At 40.7% G+C, this 7500-nt stretch overlaps 1 protein-coding gene across 4 annotated transcripts in view; it reads left to right on the top strand.

Moving 5' to 3' along the window:
* The window catches only part of LOC138033801 (stimulated by retinoic acid gene 6 protein-like), a 108216-nt gene that overhangs the window by 76995 nt on the left and 23721 nt on the right, over window positions 1-7500 (top strand). The gene's annotated exons all lie outside the window — the stretch shown is intronic.

Raw genomic sequence — 7500 nt, 5'->3', positions numbered from 1 at the left:
ACGGTCATCCATCTGTTGTTACTAGTGTATATCGCAAGAAGACATTTACTGGTCTTCTCACTAATTATTTCAGCTTCGCCCCTTTGAATAACAAACTGGGTCTAGTCAGAACATTACTAGACAGAGTATATAAGATCAATAATTCCTGGGTTGGTTTTCATCTGGACGTCAAGAAGCTTATTTTCTTACTACGGAAAAATTGTTTTCCGTCGTGGGTCATCGACAACTTGAAGATTATTCACAGGTATCTTTCTAAGAAAATGAACCCTTCTCTGACTGGGCGGGACGCCTCATCCAACTCCGGGAAAACTTCTACGCACTTCTATAAACTCCCTTATGTTGGCCGGTTTTCTGAAATCGCCCAGACTAAGTTAAGACAACTACTCAAACATTATTGTAAAGCTGATTTAGATGTTAAGTTGGTCTTTAGTACGTTTAAACTTAGAAACATGTTCGGCGTGAAAGATTCAGTACTACGTTCGCTTGTTGTTTATAAATTCTCGTGTGCTGGCTGTAATGCCAGCTACATTGGCGAGACCACTCGCCACCTTTGTACACGTGCTCGTGAGCATCTCTTGACGGACAAGTCTTCGCATGTTTACAGACACCTGCACTCATCTAGGGCCTGTCATGACTCTTGTAATACAGAATGTTTCACGATCCTAGACTCTGCCGCCTCAAAATTCCAAATTAAGATCAAAGAGGCATTGCATATTAAGGACGTTCGCGCGAAATTTTTTCAACATTGATTTTCTTCTGAAACTTTTACCCCTGTAAGATGATGAGTTAGTTATGTCAGAAATGCAAAAAAAATGGGGGGTCACCGACTTCGTTTTGGAGAGAACATGTCCGGAAAAACACCCAAAATGTGACAAAATGTGTGTAAACCCAAATACATTGCAATTAAATCTTTGAAGTGAAATCTTCTCTGCCAAATATTGTTTAAGTGGACTAATTAAGTGAATTTAGTCAACTGGTGAGGTTCCCTTAAAGATCAAGTTAACATTTAGCGACCATAGTTTCACGCGCCTTGCAGCCGCAAGATGGCAGGATTTGATGTCCCGTGAGCAGAAATCTTGAAATTTTTTTAACTTCCCACATTGATTTTTTGTTCATTTTTGGACAAAGTGGAGATAATTGTAAATAAAATCCGTTTCTGGAAAGAAAAATAGGGGTCACCGAACGTCCAAGACCGTTAAATCCAGGCAAAGCTATAGCAATGGCCTTTTGCCCTATCAGTTCTCATTTTATTACTTAGCGCGCGCGCTCGTGTATGACGTGGCGTGTGCATTTGCGTGCGCAGTAAGGATGCGCAGAAACAATTGGCGCGAACGTCCTTAAGTGGGAAAATCTCATACTTAAGAAGCAGTTGAGCGTTTAGATTTGTCTCTTTCTTTTTAATTACGCTGTTCTTTTGTCTTTTATTTTATTGCTATGTGCGCTATTTTTGTTTCCTGCGCATTTCATACTTCATATTCGAATTGTACGCAAGTTCTGACACGTAATTTTGTAACGTACCTTAATATAAGTTCAAGTGTACAGCCGTTAAAAAATCTCATTTGCAACTGAAGAGGAGACAAACCCTGACAATTATACAACATTAACGCCTGTAGAAAGTTAAAAAAGGAGCGAGGACGGACAACTTCTGACGTAAAAAAAAGTTTAAAAATTTACAAATTTAATGAGACGTTTCGATCAAAGACCTTCTTCAGTTATAACAACTTTTGAATAAAAACAAAACCTAAATAAGATTTAGGTGCTAGAGATTACGTCATTACAAGTGACAACTGTCAAAAAAGTATAAGATGACAAAAAAGAAGGACAATAAGTGGTGCTAATTAGTAGAAGACAAAAAAGCTAAATTAACGAAGCAAAAAATACTGAAGGAAACGAAAAAATGACACTAAAGAAAACAATTAACAAGGGATAAAGGTTAAAATTTAAAAAACGATCTCTGGCTAAAATGATTAAAAAACTACGAGCTTTCGACTGCCCGAACTGCAGTCTTCGACGGGTAAAATGAATGATAAGAAATCGATGAGAAAATTTAAATAAAAACGTACATTGCAAAATGATGAGAATGTAGAAAATTTATGAATATTTGTTAAAAAGAATGTTGTATTGTCCAGGTAAAGGACACGAATTGTTATCTGCGTTGGGTGTCACTGTGGTATGCCACGCTTCTAATGTTTTTCTCGTTCTAAAAGTGCCTTTGTCAATAACTGACGCATTCTCGAAATCAATGGTGTGGTTATTGGACCAAGCGTGATTGGCAATTCTAGAACCTTTGGCCGCAGTTTTGGTGTTCCTTAAATGTTCTTTTTTTCGCGTATTGAAATCTCTGCCGGTTTCCCCAATATAACACCACGAACAATTTGTACAGGGAATTTTATATACGACGTTGGCCTGCGATTCCATCGAAGGTCAACATTCTTTTTAACAAATATTCATAAATTTTCTACATTCTCATCATTTTGCAATGTACGTTTTTATTTAAATTTTCTCATCGATTTCTTATCATTCATTTTACCCGTCGAAGACTGCAGTTCGGACAGTCGAAAGCTCGTAGTTTTTTAATCATTTTAGCCAGAGATCGTTTCTTAAATTTTAACTATGTTCCATCCTGGCTGCGGCCCTTCAATAATTTCAAGGGATAAAAGATAAAATCTAAGCTGGCTAAAACAAATACAATTACTAAAGAGCACGTATTAGGCACAAAAGTCTGAAGAAAGGAAAGGGTATTACGTAACAAAATCTCCAAACAATGCCTTTGGAGCCCAAAAGGGCCAAAAAAACACCAAAATCCCTGGAGGGGCCCTAAACAATGTTAATCATAATAAGCTCCCCGGGCAGGGCCTTTGAGTTCACCCAACACCTAAAGGGCTGACAAAATACAAGAAAAGGGCCTCTGAACGATGGATCATATAGGAACGTACACTATGGAAAAGCGGGAAACTAATTATAACTGTTCTTCTGTTTTTCGAATGAAATTCCTTCCATTCCGGGGAGCTTATTATGATTAACATTGTTTAAGGGCCCTGTTGAAGCCACAAATGTAATAAAGCCCTCAAATGTAATAAAAAATTGACCACAAATGTAATAAAATCCTCAAATGCTATGAAAAGCGTATATACTCGAAAGAGGGCCGCCCTCAATTAAAGTCGGTCATATTTAAGCGCCGCAGCGCTCTTTCGAAAAACGCAGTTATTCGAAAGAGCGCTGCTTTTTCCAACCACACAGTGTCCTTTTTCAAACCATACCGAAATGAGTGCAAATTCACAAAATAGGTCACGTGGTAGACATTTCAATACAAAAGAGGAAGGGAAAAGGCGGACAGCAAAACAAATTGATTGCAAGGTGATGTTAACTGAATGTCTGTCGGGATGTCATTGTTTCCAGATTACGTTCTGATTTATTCTTTCAAGCTTCTTTATAACGTTTACATGTGACCAAATGTTATTACACTTATGCCTTAAACATTCTTCTATCTTGAGGATAAAAAACCGTTGCTTATTAAAAGTTTACACGTAAATATTGTTATCGCTTTTCTCCGACTTTCCGTTAGGAATTTTATTTCAGAAGATTCCAGTCACGGGAAGTAAACAAAATTTCCCGTGTTAATACAAAGGGTAATATAAGTATTTGTGTTAAATTACTTAGCGGTGCAACTTTTAGTTCCTGGACAAGTTATAACAGCTGTCGTTATTCTGCAACTTCGCGTAGAGTCGCTATTCTCGAGAAAGAGAGCCGTAACCAACCGAATGAACTTGTTTCCCAAAATGCAAGCAACGGGTCAGTTAGTTGCTGTTTTGGTTTTGGTTTTTTGTTCTTTTCTTGATTTTTTTGCTACAGCAAAATATCGCCTTTGCGAGAAAGCAGAGGACGGGGAGACAGAAATCCCTCGGCAGTGTCCAATGAAGTTCATGAGGCTTTGGTTAAACTTGCGAAAAAGGAATCTCTACCACTTGTCAGAAGTCGGAGTAACGCGGAAACTGAATCTGCATACTTGCGTTATTGGAGATCAAATGGAAATATTACAGTGCAAAAGCAAAAGGGAAAAGACATTCTTTATATAAATGGAAAGCGAATTCTTCGAAAACCTGAAATCAGTAAGATTGGGGCAAAAGACTATGACCGTATGAATGGATCGGGGGCGAGGAAGCTTGTTTATTCACTTAAACATAGATTTGTTGGGCTTAGTCAACATAACATTCAAGACAATGAATTGTATCAGTCATTTAGTTGAGAGTATAATAAAACGAAAATAATTCACTTACTGGAAAATTATAGACGAACGATCGACGTTTGAGCCATATCACAAGGCCTTCATCAGGAATCTGCCGAGTCAGCTTGGGTCACGCAAGTGTCTCGTGATAGCTGACTCGGCACGTCCCGTAAAGCACGGTCCCAAGTGTGCTATAGAACGAACCGTAGCAAATTCACGGCTGCGCTATGGGTTCTCCGATTTCTCCTATTGTCGCCAATCTGTGCATGGAGGTGTTTGAAGAGAGAGCACTTGGTTGTTACAATGGCGTGAGACCAAGGCTTTGGCTTCGTAACGTAGACGACACTTTCGTCATTTTAGAGAAAAATGAAACCAGCAGATTCCTGGACCACCCGAACAGTCAGGACGCCAACATCAAATTTACACAGGAGCAATGTACCAACAACCTGTTACCCTTCCTCGACTGCCTGGTGAAAATCAACAGCGACGGATTTCTTTTATCGCAAACCAACACACACGGATCAATACCTCCAGTTCAGTTCCCATCACCCCCTTATACACAAGCTAGGCGTGATACGCACCCTTGAAGCTATCCGGAAGAAGTACAGAAAGAGAAGGAACACATCAGGAAGGCATTGAATCTTTGCGGTTACCCAAGCTGGGCCTTCCAGAAAGCATCAAGTTCTTCGAAACGCGACCATCAGCGACAGGGACAAGAACAGAGGACTGGACCTAGTGGATAGCGGAACATCCGGATAGCTATCCCCTATGTGACCGGTGTCTCTGATGCTATGAAGTCAGTCTTCAGATCCTTCGATTTTTTACCACTTTCAAGCCATGTAAAACTTTAAGGCAGAAGTTGGTAAATGTCAAGGACAAGCCCCATAAAGATAAGATCACCCATGTGATATACGGGATAAGGTGCGGTTCGGAGAACTGCACTGAAACCTACGTTGGAGAGACCAAGCGGGCGCTGGGCTTGAGAATGGGACAGGATAAAAGACCTAGAACCATCGAGGCACAGAATTCTGCCGTCTATGACCATTTACGAAGCTCGGGGCATTCGTTTGATCTACGTGATGTCAAGATCCTGGGCAAGGAAGAAAACTGGGTCAGACGTGGCATTAAAGAAGCTGTTTGGGAAAGGGTAGAGGGCCCTTCTCTTAACAAGAAAGGGGCGCAACGGCTCGAGCTATCGCACACTTGGGACCGTGCGTTACGGGACGTGCCGAGTCAGCTATCACATGACACTTGTGTGACCCAAGCTGACTCGGCAGATTCCTGATGAAGGCCGTGTGATATGGCCGAAACGTCGATCGTTCCTCTATAATTTTCCAGTAAGTGAATTATTTTTGTTTTATTATAACATTCAAAAAATCCTTAACCGTGACAAATGCCACTACCGACGAAATCTAAGATTTTTAAACAGGCCTACACTGAAACCAATACGGGCACGTGATGTCCATATTAGACATCAAGTTGATCTAATGGATATGGGTAAGCGGGGAACTGTGAAAGTCAATGGAGATTCCTATCGATATGTGTTATCAGTTATGGATGTGTTCAGACGGTTTGTGTGGTTGAGAGCCTTAAAGGACAAGAGTAGTAAGGATGTCGCTAATGCGCTCAAAGGAATCTATATGGAACATGGAGCTCCGGCCGTGATTCAAAGCGATCAGGGTACAGAATTTAAAGGTTCTGCAAAGAGGCTCACTAAAGAGATGAAAATAAAAACCATCCACAGTCGCCCGCACCACCCTCAATCACAAGGCAAAGTGGAAAGAAGTCATCGATCCCTTCGTGCTAAAATGGAGTTTGACTTATTAGAGATGTCACAAAAGGGCGTTAACTGGGTGAAACATCTGCCCACGTACCAGTCTATTCTAAACGAGGATCCATTTTCCATATTTATCATAGATCAGCGTCAATGATTACAGAGCTAGTGGCAAACTCCGGCAAATGCTATCCAACTAATGCTGAGAGGAGACGGCGCGATAAAAGTGCTTCTGCAGTAAGGCAAATGGCTTGCGCTGCAACTGAACGATGCAATAAAAGAATGATTAAATCACAGTTAGTCTAATCCTCCTTCCAAGTACAGCATCGGAGAAAAAGTATACGTTCGCCTTCAGAGGAAAGGAGGTATAAAAGCCGCACAAAAGAGACAACACGTCGTGGAAGCTGTGATAAAAAAGAGACATCTCAAAGAACACTCTTACAAGGTGAGTTTTGTTTCCCCACTAACAGGAAGAAAGGAGTCAAAATGGCTAAGGTGGACGACATAACAAGGTTAACACTGGGTGAAGAAAAAAGGAAACAGATGGCTGCAAAGCTAATGAAACAACAGAAAAAGCAACATCGCAACAAAGATCTGGTCTCAATGGAAAGGGTGGACTTCGCTAACGTAATTGAAGACCAGGGTTATAATATTGTGTTTAATCCACCAGGAGATGGCAGCTGCCAGTTCGCTGCGATAGCTAGACAGTTAAGTGGCCTTGGCATCTTCAGGTCACCAGAGACAATGAGAGACGAATTAATCGGATATATGCAAGAAAACTATCTGGACAATGACGGTTTTCCTTTGCTACAGTTCATTCCAGAGTTTGATTCATGGGAATCGTACTTACAGAATATGGTAAAGAGTAATACCTATGGTGATCAGCAAACACTCAATGCCGCGGCAAACCTGTACAATATGACAACATTCACTTTGTTTCCACATTCGGTGCTGGGGCGGCACATACATTTCAGCCTGTTTCAAGTAATGCTACGGCGACTATCTATGTAGGCCACTTTGCGGAGAATCATGGAGAGCATTATGTAGGTTTGTCCCCATGGCCTCAGACTCATCTCATGGAGGAAGTATTCATTAATGACGACAGTTTAAGTAATAACTTAACGATTGAAAACAACCAATTGACCAACCATAGCAACAATTTACTGGATAACGAGTGAGCCAGCCGTGAATCCATGAACAATAACTCACTCAATGAGCAGATAGTAACTAATGTACCACTATTTACTAATGAGGCAATGATTAACGTAGTTAAGTTTGTACACGACAACTCTGTAGATCAGGTGATAGTCAATCTAAGCCCAGACAACTTAGCATCTCATCTGATTGCCGAACAGGAACCTGACCAGCCTGACAACTTAAGCGATGAGCAAACAGCTGACACCAACGAACAACTTTTGAACAATGACGTGCTTGAACTGATCATCAAGTTTGTATTGAGTTCATTTCCATTCGCACGAAGTGCCTTTAAAGCTGTAAATAT

Source organism: Montipora capricornis, chromosome 14 (assembly GCF_036669925.1).
Source record: "Montipora capricornis isolate CH-2021 chromosome 14, ASM3666992v2, whole genome shotgun sequence".
Taxonomy (NCBI): domain Eukaryota; kingdom Metazoa; phylum Cnidaria; class Anthozoa; order Scleractinia; family Acroporidae; genus Montipora; species Montipora capricornis.
Note: the sequence above shows the minus strand (reverse complement) of the source record. Positions and strands in the feature narration are given on the sequence as shown.